General features: G+C 70.6%; 6 pseudogenes; all 6 read left to right on the top strand.

The window, feature by feature from the left end:
* The first annotated feature begins 1,374 nt into the window (after positions 1 to 1,374).
* On the top strand, positions 1,375 to 1,494 carry LOC148754380 (5S ribosomal RNA; annotated as a pseudogene).
* Positions 1,495 to 2,922: 1,428 nt separating this feature from the next.
* Positions 2,923 to 3,042, top strand: LOC148754381 (5S ribosomal RNA; annotated as a pseudogene).
* A 4,702-nt stretch (positions 3,043 to 7,744) lies between these two features.
* On the top strand, positions 7,745 to 7,864 carry LOC148754382 (5S ribosomal RNA; annotated as a pseudogene).
* A 1,437-nt stretch (positions 7,865 to 9,301) lies between these two features.
* On the top strand, positions 9,302 to 9,421 carry LOC148754383 (5S ribosomal RNA; annotated as a pseudogene).
* A 4,678-nt stretch (positions 9,422 to 14,099) lies between these two features.
* On the top strand, positions 14,100 to 14,219 carry LOC148754384 (5S ribosomal RNA; annotated as a pseudogene).
* Positions 14,220 to 15,645: 1,426 nt separating this feature from the next.
* LOC148754385 (5S ribosomal RNA) lies at positions 15,646 to 15,765 on the top strand (annotated as a pseudogene).
* The last annotated feature ends 1,275 nt before the right edge of the window (positions 15,766 to 17,040 follow it).

Genomic DNA, 17,040 nt, shown 5'->3' on the forward strand with positions numbered 1-17,040 from the left:
GTCACCCCTTCCCCCCGTCCCACATGCCCCCGTCTCCCAGACCCCCCGTCCCCCGGTTCTCCCAGTTCCAACGGTCTCCCTGTCCCCCTGCCCCCCTTCCCCCATCTCCTGGTACCCCGTCCCCCGGTACCCCCGCCCCGGGTTCCTACAGTCCCACCGTTCTCCCTGTCCCCCCCCTTACACCCGTCTCCCGGTCCCCTGTCCCCCGGTCCTCCCGTCCCCCGGTCCCCCTGTCCCCCCGTTCTGTCTGTCGGTCCCTGTCCTGCGGGGACTCTAGTCCCTCTGCCCGCACAAGAACCCAGGATTTGGCGAGGCCAAGAAGGAACACCAACAGAGCCACGGATAGGGGGCTCATAGCACCATGTCTCACGGGCAGCTGGCTTGGAGACACGGCAAGCCGGAGCCGCCCGATCCCCAACCTGCCGGCCGATTCTCTGCCAACCAACAGACCCACCAAGCCGGCCCACTGCAGTCCGCGCCCCTCTGCAATTTGCAGTCCACCATCCGCGCTTCCTAGCTTGGCCACCGCAGCTCTGCCAGTGGCCAATGGCCAACTGGCAACAGCTGATGGCCAAGCGGTAACAGCTGATGTCCGTGCAGCCCCCACGCAGCACCCCTCCACGCGAGGCCCAGAGCCTGGAAAGTGCTCTCTGCAAGTCTGTCCCCACAGTCCCCGTCTGTCTCTCTCCGCCTACCTCTTGCTCCGTCTCTGGCCTTCTCTCATCCTCTCTCTCAACACCCTGGGTCAGGAGAGGTGATGTGTAGCCAGTGCAGTGACCAGTGATCGGGCGGGACGCCGGTCGCTGATGAGGGGCGAGGGCCCAGACAGAAGGCTGTGTGACGAAGGGTGGCGGTAGTCTGGAGGTGCTGCCCCCTGGTCGCGGGTGGCTCTCCCTGGCTTTGGGCCAGTGGGTGGGGCCGGCCAGGGCCAGGGCCTGGGTTGCACGTCCCTAGGGTGGAGGGGACTGAGAGGACCCTGCGACCCCCTCGGTGGCCCTGAGTGGTGGGGACAGCACAGCAGCAAGGGGGGTGTGCGGTTGTGGGGCTGGGGGGGGGATGAGAGGGGTTGGGGTAGGGGGGCGTGGTAAAAGCCATTCCGGGCGTGGGGAGTCCCAGGATGCCAGGGCGCCCAGACATATGTCACAGTCAGGGAAGTGACAGAGGCCTGTGGAGCCACTGGGGGGCGCGAAGGGGCCTCGCTGCGGGCCAGGAGTAGCCCGTCGCCCACACCAGCGGCGACCGGAGGAGGCGGGGAGCGGGCGGGAGGCACTCGGGCAGACATGCTCGCCACCCGAGCGGCCCAGCAGCATGGCGCGTGCGCTCAGGAGGCAAGTCGGGAGCAGGCTCTTGGAGTGCCGGGAGCCGGGTCCCAGTGCCTAAGGCCATACCACCCTGAACGCAGCAGATCTCGTCTGATCTCGGAAGCGAAGCAGGGTCTGTCCTGGTTAGTACTTGGATGGGAGACCGCCTGGGAATACCTGTTGGCTTTTGCTAGCGTCTCCTTTTGCATCGCCGCTCCGGCGTGGCTCCCTCCGAACCCCTGCCGCCCCTTGCCCCTCTGCAGCCTCCCAGCCAGCCGCAGGTCCCCCTGACCAGCAGAGGGTCAGCCGCCCGGCACTACAAGCTGGCAGCCCCGGCCGCACACCAGGCCCGTGGGCCAGGGCTCCCCCCCCACACCCTCCTCTCAGTCCTCTTCGGTCCCGCAGGCCGTCATCGCGAATCCTTCGCCGACGCGCGGTCGCCGCCACCGCCGCCTGCGCCAAAGCCACCGCCACCACCGGGCTCCCCACACCCCCCCCCACCCCCCCGCCAGCGCTGCCCTCGCCCCCGCCCCTGTCCCCGCCCCCGCCGCCGCCACCGCCAAACTCCCTCAATCTCCCTCCTGTGCTCTCCCCACCTCGGCCGCCAGCACCGCGCTCCCCATCTCCGCCACCAGTGCTGCCCTCTCCCCCACCCCCGCCCCCGCCGCCGCCATATCCGTACTCCCTCAGTTCCCTCCTCCGCTCTCCCCGCCTCCAGCACCGCCATCTCCCCCGCCCCCGCCCCAGACCCCCGCAGCCACCATCGCCATACTCCCTCAGTCTCCGGCCTCTGCTCTCCCGGCCTCCGCCGCCAGCACCGCCCTCACGCCCTCCCCCGCCCCCGCTGCCGCCATTGCCGCACTCCCTCAATTCCCTCCTCTGCTCTCCCCGCCTCCAGCACCGCCATCTTCCCCGCCCCCGCCCCAGCCCCCGCCGCCACCAAGGCCATACTCGCTCAGTCTCCCGCCTCTGCTCTCCCGGCCTCCGCCGCCAGCACCGCCCTCACGCCCTCCCCAGCCCCCGCCGCCACCGCCGCCGCCATCGGCCCCCGTGTCCCAGCGCCCACCGTCAAAGCCCCCATTGTCGCCGCCGCCATCGCCGCCCTGGCGCCATCCACGCGGTTGCCATCGCCTACCTCGCCACCCTCCCCTGCCTCCGCCGCCGCCGCCGCCGCCGCCGCCGCCGCAGCCGCCCCCGCCGCCGCCGCGGGGTCCTCCCACAACTCCCAGGCCCAGGGTTGCCTGCTGGTGCAGGCCTCCACCAGCCTTGGGGCTGCGGTTGGGGGTAAACCTGGTGGCGGTAGGGGGGCGGGTTGTATGCCGGTCTGGGTGCGGGGAGTCCCAGGATGCCAGAGTTCCACGACTTCTGGCACCATCAGGGAAGTGGCAGTGTCCCATGGAGCCCCGGGTGGCGCGAAGGGGCCTCGCTGTCGGCCAGGAGTAGCCCGCCGCCCACGCCAGGGGCATTAGGAAGAGGCGGGGAGCCGGACTGGGGGGGGACGCGGTGCTGGCAGAGCCGGCCCGCGGGTCGATGCTCGCCACCGGAGCGGCTCATCTGCATGGCGGGCGCTCACGAGACAGGCCGGGAGCAGGCTCTTGGGGCGCGGGAGCCGGGTCCCAGCGTCTACGGCCATACCACCCTGAACGCGCCCGATCTCCTCTGATCTCGGGAGCTAAGCAGGGAGGGGCCTGGTTAGTACTTGCATGGGAGACCGCCTGGGAATACCTGTAGGCTTTTGCTCGCCTCTCCTTTTGCGCCGCCGCCCCGGCGTGCCTCCCTCCGAATCCCTGCCGCCCCTTGCCCCTCTGCAACCCCTGCAGCCGCCCAGCCAGCCGAAGGTCCCCCTGGCCAGAGGAGGGACAGCCGCCCAGCACTACAAGCTCGCATCCCCGGCCGCACACCAGGCCTGTCGGCCAGGGCTCCCCCCCTCTCCCTCTTCTTAGTGCTCTTCGCCGAGGCAGGCCGTCAGCCTGCAGCAGTCAGCCGCGTCTAGGTCGCCGCCGCCGCCACCGCCATCGCAGGGCTCCCTCTCGCTCCCCGACCCTGCCGCCGCCGCAACCCCCAACGCCCAAGCCCAGGGCTGCCTGCCGGCGCAGGCTTCCACCAGGCTCTCTCCATCCCAGGACGTGCCGGTCCTTTGCACCTCGGCCCGAGCCCAGGGGACGCCCATCCCTGCGCCTGCCCCTGGGCCCCGAGACACAGGATCGGCGTGTCCTCGGGCAAACGGGACGCCCACCCGCCCCGCCCCACCGGAGTCTTCTGTCTCCGCGGGCAGGCACCTCTCCCCACACCCCCGCGCGTCCCCTCCCGTCTCCCACAAGAGCCAGGAGCCCTCCCTTCCCGCCGGCCACGGTGTCCCCGACACAAAGGGCACAAAGAGCCGGGACAAACCAGGGGACGGCGGGAGCAGCACCCCAACACACCACGCGCCATCGACTCCAGGGGAGACCGCCACAAGGGAAGAGCAGGCACGCAGGCACACAATCCTCACAACCAGGGTGCCTGGGGGCTGCCACTCTCCTCCCGCGGGCGGGTCCCTGGGCGGGGCTCAGAGCCCACTGGCCCTCCGGAGACCCTGGCGGCCCGCCCCGGGGGCTTCAATGGTGACTGCCAACGCCAGGGCAATGCCTCCTTGGCGGAGCCCAGCCCCGGGCACGACCACACTCCGGTGGAGAAGCCACCACTTCAACACAGCCTCAGTGCGTCTGTCCCAGTCCGTGTGCCCGAATGTGCGTCCCTCCCACCCTCCCCCACCCCATGTCTGTCTGGCTCTGTGACGTGCCTGTTGGGTTCTGGCTCTGGCTCAGGAGCTCTCTCCCCGCGTGCCTGCCCCCTCTTTCTCTGTCTCTGTCCATGTCTCTCTGTATGTCTAGACACATACATGTACATATACGTGTATATTTCCATCTCGCTCCCTCTTACTCCTCCTCCCGTTCTGTCTGTCTGTCCCTGTCCTGCGGGGACTCTAGTCCCTCTGCCCGCACAAGAACGCAGGATTTGGCGAGGCCAAGAAGGAACACCCACAGAGCCACGGATAGGGGGCTCATAGCACCATGTCTCACGGGCGGCTGGCTTGGAGACACGGCAAGCCGGAGCCGCCCGATCCCCCACCTGCTGGCCGATTCTCTGCCAACCAACAGACCCACCAAGCCGGCCCACTGCAGTCCGCGCCCCTCTGCAATTTGCAGTCCACCATCCGCGCTTCCTAGCTTGGCCACCGCAGCTCTGCCGGTGTCCAATGGCCAACTGGCAACAGCTGAAGGCCAAGCGGTAACAGCTGATGTCAGTGCAGCCCCACGCAGTACCCCCGTCCCCCGGTACCCCCGTCTCCCCGTCACCCCTGTCTCCGTTCCCCCGGTTCCCCGTCTTCCTGTCCCCCGTCTCCCGGGTCCCCCGTCCCCACGTTCCACCATCCCCCCTATTCCGGTCCCCCCCGTCCCCTGTTCCCCCCGTCCCCTGATCCCCCTGTTCCCCCGTACCCCCATCCACCCTCTCCCAGTCCACCCGTCCCCCGGTGCCCCCGTCCCCCCAGTGCCCCATCCCCCGTCCCCCGCTCCCCCGTCCCCCCAGTCCCCCCACGCCCCTGGTCCACCCGTCCCCCATTCCCTCGTCTCCCGGTCCCCCCTCCCCGGGTCCCCCGACCCCCGTTCCCCCGTCTCCCGGTCCTCCGTCTCGCGGTCCACCTGTCCCCCGGTCCCCCAGTCCCAACGTCTCCCCGTCCCCCCGTCCCTCCTTCGCCTGGTCCCCCCGTCCCCCCATACCCCCGGTCTCCCGTTCCCCAGTCCCCCGTCTCCTGGTCCCCCGGTCCCCCGGTTCCCCCGGCGCCCAGGCGCCCTTCTACCGGTCCCCCCGTTCCCCGGTCGCCCCGTCTCCCGGTCCCCAGTCTCCCGGTCCCCTGTCTCCCGGTCGCCCGGTCTTCCGGTCCCCCGGTCCTCCGTCCAGTGTTACCCCCTTCCCCCGGTCCCCCGGTCGCCCCATCTCCCTGTCCCTCTGTCTCCCGGTCCGGCCGCACACCCATCCCCCCGTCTCCCGGTCCCCCGTCTCCCGGTCGCCCGGTCCCCAGGTCCCCCGTCTCCCGGTCCCCTCATCCCCTGGACCCCCAACCCCCGGTCCCTGGTCCCCCGGTCCCCCAGTCCCCCGGTTCCCCCATCGCCCTGGCCCCCGTCTACCGATCCCCCAGTTCTCCGTTCGCCCCGTCTTCCGGTCCTCCCGTCCCACAGTCTCCCGTCTCCCGGTGTCCCATCTCCCGGTCACCCCGTCCCCGGTCCCCCGTCTCGCGGTCCCCCGTCTCCTAGTCGCCCGTTCCCCGGTACCCGATCTCCCGGTCCCCTCATCCCCCAGTCCCCCAACCCCCGGTCCCCCGGTCCCCCCGTCCCCCGGTCCCCGGTCCCCCGGTCCCCCCATCTCCCGGTCCACTGGTACCCCCGTCCCCCCAGTCCATTCATGCCCCTGGTCACCCCGTCGCCCGGTCCCCTATCCCCCGGTCCCCCCAACCTCCGGTCCCCCGGTCCGCGGGTCCCCTGGTCCGCCCATCCGCCGTTCCCCCGGTCCCCCCCCCGTCTCCGTTGCCCCGGTCCCCCCGTCCCCCGGTCCCCCCGTCCCCCGGTCCCCCCGACCCTCCAGTCCCCCTGTCCCTCTGTCTCCCGGTCCCCCCGTCACCCCGTCCCCCCGGCCCCAGGTCCCCCATCTCCCGGTCCCCCCGTCTCACGGTCCCCCGTTCCCCCGTTTCCCGGTCCCCCCCTCCCCATGTCCCTCGTCCCCCAGTACCCTCGTACTCCTGTCCCTCCATCCACCGGTCTCCTGGTCCCTCCGTCCCACCGTCCGCCAGTCCCACCGTCCTCTCATTCCCCCAATCCCCCAGTCCCCCAGTCTCCCTGTCCCCCAATTCCCCGGTCTCCCTTTCCCCTGGTACCGTGTCCCCCCATCTCCCGGTCCCCCCGTCCCCTGGTCCCACTGTCTCCCAGTACCCAGTCCCCCTGTCCCCCCGGTCCCCCGGTCCCCTTGTCCCCCCATCCCCCAGTCCCCCCGTCCCCCCGGCCCTCTCGTACTCCCGTCCCCCCATCTTCCGGTCACCCCTTCCCCCCGTCCCACATGCCCCCGTCTCCCAGACCCCCCGTCCCCCGGTTCTCCCAGTTCCAACGGTCTCCCTGTCCCCCTGCCCCCCTTCCCCCATCTCCTGGTACCCCGTCCCCCGGTACCCCCGCCCCGGGTTCCTACAGTCCCACCGTTCTCCCTGTCCCCCCCCTTACACCCGTCTCCCGGTCCCCTGTCCCCCGGTCCTCCCGTCCCCCGGTCCCCCTGTCCCCCCGTTCTGTCTGTCGGTCCCTGTCCTGCGGGGACTCTAGTCCCTCTGCCCGCACAAGAACCCAGGATTTGGCGAGGCCAAGAAGGAACACCAACAGAGCCACGGATAGGGGGCTCATAGCACCATGTCTCACGGGCAGCTGGCTTGGAGACACGGCAAGCCGGAGCCGCCCGATCCCCAACCTGCCGGCCGATTCTCTGCCAACCAACAGACCCACCAAGCCGGCCCACTGCAGTCCGCGCCCCTCTGCAATTTGCAGTCCACCATCCGCGCTTCCTAGCTTGGCCACCGCAGCTCTGCCAGTGGCCAATGGCCAACTGGCAACAGCTGATGGCCAAGCGGTAACAGCTGATGTCCGTGCAGCCCCCACGCAGCACCCCTCCACGCGAGGCCCAGAGCCTGGAAAGTGCTCTCTGCAAGTCTGTCCCCACAGTCCCCGTCTGTCTCTCTCCGCCTACCTCTTGCTCCGTCTCTGGCCTTCTCTCATCCTCTCTCTCAACACCCTGGGTCAGGAGAGGTGATGTGTAGCCAGTGAAGTGACCAGTGATCGGGCGGGACGCCGGTCGCTGATGAGGGGCGAGGGCCCAGACAGAAGGCTGTGTGACGAAGGGTGGCGGCAGTCTGGAGGTGCTGCCCCCTGGTCGCGGGTGGCTCTCCCTGGCTTTGGGCCAGTGGGTGGGGCCGGCCAGGGCCAGGGTCTGGGTTGCACGTCCCTAGGGTGGAGGGGACTGAGAGGACCCTGCGAACCCCTCGGTGGCCCTGAGTGGTGGGGACAGCACTGCAGCAAGGGGGGTGTGCGGTTGTGGGGCTGGGGGGGGGGATGAGAGGGGTTGGGGTAGGGGGGCGTGGTAAAAGCCATTCCGGGCGTGGGGAGTCCCAGGATGCCAGGGCGCCCAGACATATGTCACAGTCAGGGAAGTGACAGAGGCCTGTGGAGCCACTGGGGGGCGCGAAGGGGCCTCGCTGCGGGCCAGGAGTAGCCCGTCGCCCACACCAGCGGCGACCGGAGGAGGCGGGGAGCGGGCGGGAGGCACTCGGGCAGACATGCTCGCCACCCGAGCGGCCCAGCAGCATGGCGCGTGCGCTCAGGAGGCAAGTCGGGAGCAGGCTCTTGGAGTGCCGGGAGCCGGGTCCCAGTGCCTAAGGCCATACCACCCTGAACGCAGCAGATCTCGTCTGATCTCGGAAGCGAAGCAGGGTCTGTCCTGGTTAGTACTTGGATGGGAGACCGCCTGGGAATACCTGTTGGCTTTTGCTAGCGTCTCCTTTTGCATCGCCGCTCCGGCGTGGCTCCCTCCGAACCCCTGCCGCCCCTTGCCCCTCTGCAGCCTCCCAGCCAGCCGCAGGTCCCCCTGACCAGCAGAGGGTCAGCCGCCCGGGACTACAAGCTGGCAGCCCCGGCCGCACACCAGGCCCGCGGGCCAGGGCTCCCCCCCCCACACCCTCCTCTCAGTCCTCTTCGGTCCCGCAGGCCGTCATCGCGAATCCTTCGCCGACGCGCGGTCGCCGCCACCGCCGCCTGCGCCAAAGCCACCGCCACCACTGGGCTCACCACCCCCCACACACACACCCCCCCCCCCCGCCAGCGCTGCCCTCGCCCCCGCCCCTGTCCCCGCCCCCGCCGCCGCCACCGCCAAACTCCCTCAAACTCCCTCCTGTGCTCTCCCCACCTCGGCCGCCAGCACCGCGCTCCCCATCTCCGCCACCAGTGCTGCCCTCTCCCCCACCCCCGCCCCCGCTGCCGCCATATCCATACTCTCTCAATTCCCTCCTCCGCTCTCCCCGCCTCCAGCACCGCCATCTCCCCCGCCCCCGCCCCAGACCCCCGCAGCCACCATCGCCATACTCCCTCTGTCTCCCGCCTCTGCTCTCCCGGCCTCCGCCGCCAGCACCGCCCTCACGCCCTCCCCCGCCCCCGCTGCCGCCATTGCCGCACTCCCTCAATTCCCTCCTCTGCTCTCCCCGCCTCCAGCACCGCCATCTTCCCCGCCCCCGCCCCAGCCCCCGCCGCCACCAATGCCATACTCGCTCAGTCTCCCGCCTCTGCTCTCCCGGCCTCCGCCGCCAGCACCGCCCTCACGCCCTCCCCAGCCCCCGCCGCCACCGCCGCCGCCATCGGCCCCCGTGTCCCAGCGCCCACCGTCAAAGCCCCCATTGTCGCCGCCGCCATCGCCGCCCTGGCGCCATCCACGCGGTTGCCATCGCCTACCTCGCCACCCTCCCCTGCCTCCGCTGATGCCGCCGCCGCCGCCGCCGCCGCAGCCGCCCCCGCCGCCGCCGCGGGGTCCTCCCACAACTCCCAGGCCCAGGGTTGCCTGCTGGTGCAGGCCTCCACCAGCCTTGGGGCTGCGGTTGGGGGTAAACCTGGTGGCGGTATGGGGGCGGGTTGTATGCCGGTCTGGGTGCGGGGAGTCCCAGGATGCCAGAGTTCCACGACTTCTGGCACCATCAGGGAAGTGGCAGTGTCCCATGGAGCCCCGGGTGGCGCGAAGGGGCCTCGCTGTCGGCCAGGAGTAGCCCGCCGCCCACGCCAGGGGCATTAGGAAGAGGCGGGGAGCCGGACTGGGGGGGGACGCGGTGCTGGCAGAGCCGGCCCGCGGGTCGATGCTCGCCACCGGAGCGGCTCATCTGCATGGCGGGCGCTCACGAGACAGGCCGGGAGCAGGCTCTTGGGGCGCGGGAGCCGGGTCCCAGCGTCTACGGCCATACCACCCTGAACGCGCCCGATCTCCTCTGATCTCGGGAGCTAAGCAGGGAGGGGCCTGGTTAGTACTTGCATGGGAGACCGCCTGGGAATACCTGTAGGCTTTTGCTCGCCTCTCCTTTTGCGCCGCCGCCCCGGCGTGCCTCCCTCCGAATCCCTGCCGCCCCTTGCCCCTCTGCAACCCCTGCAGCCGCCCAGCCAGCCGAAGGTCCCCCTGGCCAGAGGAGGGACAGCCGCCCAGCACTACAAGCTCGCATCCCCGGCCGCACACCAGGCCTGTCGGCCAGGGCTCCCCCCCTCTCCCTCTTCTTAGTGCTCTTCGCCGAGGCAGGCCGTCAGCCTGCAGCAGTCAGCCGCGTCTAGGTCGCCGCCGCCGCCACCGCCATCGCAGGGCTCCCTCTCGCTCCCCGACCCTGCCGCCGCCGCAACCCCCAACGCCCAAGCCCAGGGCTGCCTGCCGGCGCAGGCTTCCACCAGGCTCTCTCCATCCCAGGACGTGCCGGTCCTTTGCACCTCGGCCCGAGCCCAGGGGACGCCCATCCCTGCGCCTGCCCCTGGGCCCCGAGACACAGGATCGGCGTGTCCTCGGGCAAACGGGACGCCCACCCGCCCCGCCCCACCGGAGTCTTCTGTCTCCGCGGGCAGGCACCTCTCCCCACACCCCCGCGCGTCCCCTCCCGTCTCCCACAAGAGCCAGGAGCCCTCCCTTCCCGCCGGCCACGGTGTCCCCGACACAAAGGGCACAAAGAGCCGGGACAAACCAGGGGACGGCGGGAGCAGCACCCCAACACACCACGCGCCATCGACTCCAGGGGAGACCGCCACAAGGGAAGAGCAGGCACGCAGGCACACAATCCTCACAACCAGGGTGCCTGGGGGCTGCCACTCTCCTCCCGCGGGCGGGTCCCTGGGCGGGGCTCAGAGCCCACTGGCCCTCCGGAGACCCTGGCGGCCCGCCCCGGGGGCTTCAATGGTGACTGCCAACGCCAGGGCAATGCCTCCTTGGCGGAGCCCAGCCCCGGGCACGACCACACTCCGGTGGAGAAGCCACCACTTCAACACAGCCTCAGTGCGTCTGTCCCAGTCCGTGTGCCCGAATGTGCGTCCCTCCCACCCTCCCCCACCCCATGTCTGTCTGGCTCTGTGACGTGCCTGTTGGGTTCTGGCTCTGGCTCAGGAGCTCTCTCCCCGCGTGCCTGCCCCCTCTTTCTCTGTCTCTGTCCATGTCTCTCTGTATGTCTAGACACATACATGTACATATACGTGTATATTTCCATCTCGCTCCCTCTTACTCCTCCTCCCGTTCTGTCTGTCTGTCCCTGTCCTGCGGGGACTCTAGTCCCTCTGCCCGCACAAGAACGCAGGATTTGGCGAGGCCAAGAAGGAACACCCACAGAGCCACGGATAGGGGGCTCATAGCACCATGTCTCACGGGCGGCTGGCTTGGAGACACGGCAAGCCGGAGCCGCCCGATCCCCCACCTGCTGGCCGATTCTCTGCCAACCAACAGACCCACCAAGCCGGCCCACTGCAGTCCGCGCCCCTCTGCAATTTGCAGTCCACCATCCGCGCTTCCTAGCTTGGCCACCGCAGCTCTGCCGGTGTCCAATGGCCAACTGGCAACAGCTGAAGGCCAAGCGGTAACAGCTGATGTCAGTGCAGCCCCACGCAGTACCCCCGTCCCCCGGTACCCCCGTCTCCCCGTCACCCCTGTCTCCGTTCCCCCGGTTCCCCGTCTTCCTGTCCCCCGTCTCCCGGGTCCCCCGTCCCCACGTTCCACCATCCCCCCTATTCCGGTCCCCCCCGTCCCCTGTTCCCCCCGTCCCCTGATCCCCCTGTTCCCCCGTACCCCCATCCACCCTCTCCCAGTCCACCCGTCCCCCGGTGCCCCCGTCCCCCCAGTGCCCCATCCCCCGTCCCCCGCTCCCCCGTCCCCCCAGTCCCCCCACGCCCCTGGTCCACCCGTCCCCCATTCCCTCGTCTCCCGGTCCCCCCCTCCCCGGGTCCCCCGACCCCCGTTCCCCCGTCTCCCGGTCCTCCGTCTCGCGGTCCACCTGTCCCCCGGTCCCCCAGTCCCAACGTCTCCCCGTCCCCCCGTCCCCCCATACCCCCGGTCTCCCATTCCCCGGTCCCCCGTCTCCTGGTCCCCCGGTCCCCCGGTTCCCCCGGCGCCCAGGCGCCCTTCTACCGGTCCCCCCGTTCCCCGGTCGCCCCGTCTCCCGGTCCCCAGTCTCCCGGTCCCCTGTCTCCCGGTCGCCCGGTCTTCCGGTCCCCCGGTCCTCCGTCCAGTGTTACCCCCTTCCCCCGGTCCCCCGGTCCCCCCATCTCCCTGTCCCTCTGTCTCCCGGTCCGGCCGCACACCCATCCCCCCGTCTCCCGGTCCCCCGTCTCCCGGTCGCCCGGTCCCCAGGTCCCCCGTCTCCCGGTCCCCTCATCCCCTGGACCCCCAACCCCCGGTCCCTGGTCCCCCGGTCCCCCAGTCCCCCGGTTCCCCCATCGCCCTGGCCCCCGTCTACCGATCCCCCAGTTCTCCGTTCGCCCCGTCTTCCGGTCCTCCCGTCCCACAGTCTCCCGTCTCCCGGTGTCCCATCTCCCGGTCACCCCGTCCCCGGTCCCCCGTCTCGCGGTCCCCCGTCTCCTAGTCGACCCGTTCCCCGGTACCCGATCTCCCGGTCCCCTCATTCCCCAGTCCCCCAACCCCCGGTCCCCCGGTCCCCCCGTCCCACGGTCCCCGGTCCCCCGGTCCCCCCATCTCCCGGTCCACTGGTACCCCCTTCCCCCCAGTCCATTCATGCCCCTGGTCACCCCGTCGCCCGGTCCCCTATCCCCCGGTCCCCCCAACCTCCGGTCCCCCGGTCCGCGGGTCCCCTGGTCCCCCCATCCGCCGTTCCCCCGGTCCCCCCCGTCTCCGTTGCCCCGGTCCCCCCGTTCCCCGGTCCCCCCGTCCCCCGGTCCCCCCGACCCTCCAGTCCCCCTGTCCCTCTGTCTCCCGGTCCCCCCGTCACCCCGTCCCCCCGGCCCCAGGTCCCCCATCTCCCGGTCCCCCCGTCTCACGGTCCCCCGTTCCCCCGTTTCCCGGTCCCCCCCTCCCCATGTCCCTCGTCCCCCAGTACCCTCGTACTCCTGTCCCTCCATCCACCGGTCTCCTGGTCCCTCCGTCCCACCGTCCGCCAGTCCCACCGTCCTCTCATTCCCCCAATCCCCCAGTCCCCCAGTCTCCCTGTCCCCCAATTCCCCGGTCTCCCTTTCCCCTGGTACCGTGTCCCCCCATCTCCCGGTCCCCCCGTCCTCTGGTCCCACTGTCTCCCAGTACCCAGTCCCCCTGTCCCCCCGGTCCCCCGGTCCCCTTGTCCCCCCATCCCCCAGTCCCCCCGTCCCCCCGGCCCTCTCGTACTCCCGTCCCCCCATCTTCCGGTCACCCCTTCCCCCCGTCCCACATGCCCCCGTCTCCCAGACCCCCCGTCCCCCGGTTCTCCCAGTTCCAACGGTCTCCCTGTCCCCCTGCCCCCCTTCCCCCATCTCCTGGTACCCCGTCCCCCGGTACCCCCGCCCCGGGTTCCTACAGTCCCACCGTTCTCCCTGTCCCCCCCCTTACACCCGTCTCCCGGTCCCCTGTCCCCCGGTCCTCCCGTCCCCCGGTCCCCCTGTCCCCCCGTTCTGTCTGTCGGTCCCTGTCCTGCGGGGACTCTAGTCCCTCTGCCCGCACAAGAACCCAGGATTTGGCGAGGCCAAGAAGGAACACCAACAGAGCCACGGATAGGGGGCTCATAGCACCATGTCTCACGGGCAGCTGGCTTGGAGACACGGCAAGCCGGAGCCGCCCGATCCCCAACCTGCCGGCCGATTCTCTGCCAACCAACAGACCCACCAAGCCGGCCCACTGCAGTCCGCGCCCCTCTGCAATTTGCAGTCCACCATCCGCGCTTCCTAGCTTGGCCACCGCAGCTCTGCCAGTGGCCAATGGCCAACTGGCAACAGCTGATGGCCAAGCGGTAACAGCTGATGTCCGTGCAGCCCCCACGCAGCACCCCTCCACGCGAGGCCCAGAGCCTGGAAAGTGCTCTCTGCAAGTCTGTCCCCACAGTCCCCGTCTGTCTCTCTCCGCCTACCTCTTGCTCCGTCTCTGGCCTTCTCTCATCCTCTCTCTCAACACCCTGGGTCAGGAGAGGTGATGTGTAGCCAGTGAAGTGACCAGTGATCGGGCGGGACGCCGGTCGCTGATGAGGGGCGAGGGCCCAGACAGAAGGCTGTGTGACGAAGGGTGGCGGCAGTCTGGAGGTGCTGCCCCCTGGTCGCGGGTGGCTCTCCCTGGCTTTGGGCCAGTGGGTGGGGCCGGCCAGGGCCAGGGTCTGGGTTGCACGTCCCTAGGGTGGAGGGGACTGAGAGGACCCTGCGACCCCCTCGGTGGCCCTGAGTGGTGGGGACAGCACAGCAGCAAGGGGGGTGTGCGGTTGTGGGGCTGGGGGGGGGGATGAGAGGGGTTGGGGTAGGGGGGCGTGGTAAAAGCCATTCCGGGCGTGGGGAGTCCCAGGATGCCAGGGCGCCCAGACATATGTCACAGTCAGGGAAGTGACAGAGGCCTGTGGAGCCACTGGGGGGCGCGAAGGGGCCTCGCTGCGGGCCAGGAGTAGCCCGTCGCCCACACCAGCGGCGACCGGAGGAGGCGGGGAGCGGGCGGGAGGCACTCGGGCAGACATGCTCGCCACCCGAGCGGCCCAGCAGCATGGCGCGTGCGCTCAGGAGGCAAGTCGGGAGCAGGCTCTTGGAGTGCCGGGAGCCGGGTCCCAGTGCCTAAGGCCATACCACCCTGAACGCAGCAGATCTCGTCTGATCTCGGAAGCGAAGCAGGGTCTGTCCTGGTTAGTACTTGGATGGGAGACCGCCTGGGAATACCTGTTGGCTTTTGCTAGCGTCTCCTTTTGCATCGCCGCTCCGGCGTGGCTCCCTCCGAACCCCTGCCGCCCCTTGCCCCTCTGCAGCCTCCCAGCCAGCCGCAGGTCCCCCTGACCAGCAGAGGGTCAGCCGCCCGGCACTACAAGCTGGCAGCCCCGGCCGCACACCAGGCCCGTGGGCCAGGGCTCCCCCCCCACACCCTCCTCTCATTCCTCTTCGGTCCCGCAGGCCGTCATCGCGAATCCTTCGCCGACGCGCGGTCGCCGCCACCGCCGCCTGCGCCAAAGCCACCGCCACCACCGGGCTCCCCACACCCCCCCCCACCCCCGCCAGCGCTGCCCTCGCCCCCGCCCCTGTCCCCGCCCCCGCCGCCGCCACCGCCAAACTCCCTCAATCTCCCTCCTGTGCTCTCCCCACCTCGGCCGCCAGCACCGCGCTCCCCATCTCCGCCACCAGTGCTGCCCTCTCCCCCACCCCCGCCCCCGCTGCCGCCATATCCGTACTCTCTCAATTCCCTCCTCCGCTCTCCCCGCCTCCAGCACCGCCATCTCCCCCGCCCCCGCCCCAGACCCCCGCAGCCACCATCGCCATACTCCCTCTGTCTCCCGCCTCTGCTCTCCCGGCCTCCGCCGCCAGCACCGCCCTCACGCCCTCCCCCGCCCCCGCTGCCGCCATTGCCGCACTCCCTCAATTCCCTCCTCTGCTCTCCCCGCCTCCAGCACCGCCATCTTCCCCGCCCCCGCCCCAGCCCCCGCCGCCACCAATGCCATACTCGCTCAGTCTCCCGCCTCTGCTCTCCCGGCCTCCGCCGCCAGCACCGCCCTCACGCCCTCCCCAGCCCCCGCCGCCACCGCCGCCGCCATCGGCCCCCGTGTCCCAGCGCCCACCGTCAAAGCCCCCATTGTCGCCGCCGCCATCGCCGCCCTGGCGCCATCCACGCGGTTGCCATCGCCTACCTCGCCACCCTCCCCTGCCTCCGCTGATGCCGCCGCCGCCGCCGCCGCCGCAGCCGCCCCCGCCGCCGCCGCGGGGTCCTCCCACAACTCCCAGGCCCAGGGTTGCCTGCTGGTGCAGGCCTCCACCAGCCTTGGGGCTGCGGTTGGGGGTAAACCTGGTGGCGGTATGGGGGCGGGTTGTATGCCGGTCTGGGTGCGGGGAGTCCCAGGATGCCAGAGTTCCACGACTTCTGGCACCATCAGGGAAGTGGCAGTGTCCCATGGAGCCCCGGGTGGCGCGAAGGGGCCTCGCTGTCGGCCAGGAGTAGCCCGCCGCCCACGCCAGGGGCATTAGGAAGAGGCGGGGAGCCGGACTGGGGGGGGACGCGGTGCTGGCAGAGCCGGCCCGCGGGTCGATGCTCGCCACCGGAGCGGCTCATCTGCATGGCGGGCGCTCACGAGACAGGCCGGGAGCAGGCTCTTGGGGCGCGGGAGCCGGGTCCCAGCGTCTACGGCCATACCACCCTGAACGCGCCCGATCTCCTCTGATCTCGGGAGCTAAGCAGGGAGGGGCCTGGTTAGTACTTGCATGGGAGACCGCCTGGGAATACCTGTAGGCTTTTGCTCGCCTCTCCTTTTGCGCCGCCGCCCCGGCGTGCCTCCCTCCGAATCCCTGCCGCCCCTTGCCCCTCTGCAACCCCTGCAGCCGCCCAGCCAGCCGAAGGTCCCCCTGGCCAGAGGAGGGACAGCCGCCCAGCACTACAAGCTCGCATCCCCGGCCGCACACCAGGCCTGTCGGCCAGGGCTCCCCCCCTCTCCCTCTTCTTAGTGCTCTTCGCCGAGGCAGGCCGTCAGCCTGCAGCAGTCAGCCGCGTCTAGGTCGCCGCCGCCGCCACCGCCATCGCAGGGCTCCCTCTCGCTCCCCGACCCTGCCGCCGCCGCAACCCCCAACGCCCAAGCCCAGGGCTGCCTGCCGGCGCAGGCTTCCACCAGGCTCTCTCCATCCCAGGACGTGCCGGTCCTTTGCACCTCGGCCCGAGCCCAGGGGACGCCCATCCCTGCGCCTGCCCCTGGGCCCCGAGACACAGGATCGGCGTGTCCTCGGGCAAACGGGACGCCCACCCGCCCCGCCCCACCGGAGTCTTCTGTCTCCGCGGGCAGGCACCTCTCCCCACACCCCCGCGCGTCCCCTCCCGTCTCCCACAAGAGCCAGGAGCCCTCCCTTCCCGCCGGCCACGGTGTCCCCGACACAAAGGGCACAAAGAGCCGGGACAAACCAGGGGACGGCGGGAGCAGCACCCCAACACACCACGCGCCATCGACTCCAGGGGAGACCGCCACAAGGGAAGAGCAGGCACGCAGGCACACAATCCTCACAACCAGGGTGCCTGGGGGCTGCCACTCTCCTCCCGCGGGCGGGTCCCTGGGCGGGGCTCAGAGCCCACTGGCCCTCCGGAGACCCTGGCGGCCCGCCCCGGGGGCTTCAATGGTGACTGCCAACGCCAGGGCAATGCCTCCTTGGCGGAGCCCAGCCCCGGGCACGACCACACTCCGGTGGAGAAGCCACCACTTCAACACAGCCTCAGTGCGTCTGTCCCAGTCCGTGTGCCCGAATGTGCGTCCCTCCCACCCTCCCCCACCCCATGTCTGTCTGGCTCTGTGACGTGCCTGTTGGGTTCTGGCTCTGGCTCAGGAGCTCTCTCCCCGCGTGCCTGCCCCCTCTTTCTCTGTCTCTGTCCATGTCTCTCTGTATGTCTAGACACATACATGTACATATACGTGTATATTTCCATCTCGCTCCCTCTTACTCCTCCTCCCGTTCTGTCTGTCTGTCCCTGTCCTGCGGGGACTCTAGTCCCTCTGCCCGCACAAGAACGCAGGATTTGGCGAGGCCAAGAAGGA

Source organism: Rhinolophus sinicus, unplaced genomic scaffold, assembly GCF_057876585.1.
Source record: "Rhinolophus sinicus isolate RSI-liver-muscle unplaced genomic scaffold, RSI-T2T HiC_scaffold_19, whole genome shotgun sequence".
NCBI lineage: Eukaryota > Metazoa > Chordata > Mammalia > Chiroptera > Rhinolophidae > Rhinolophus > Rhinolophus sinicus.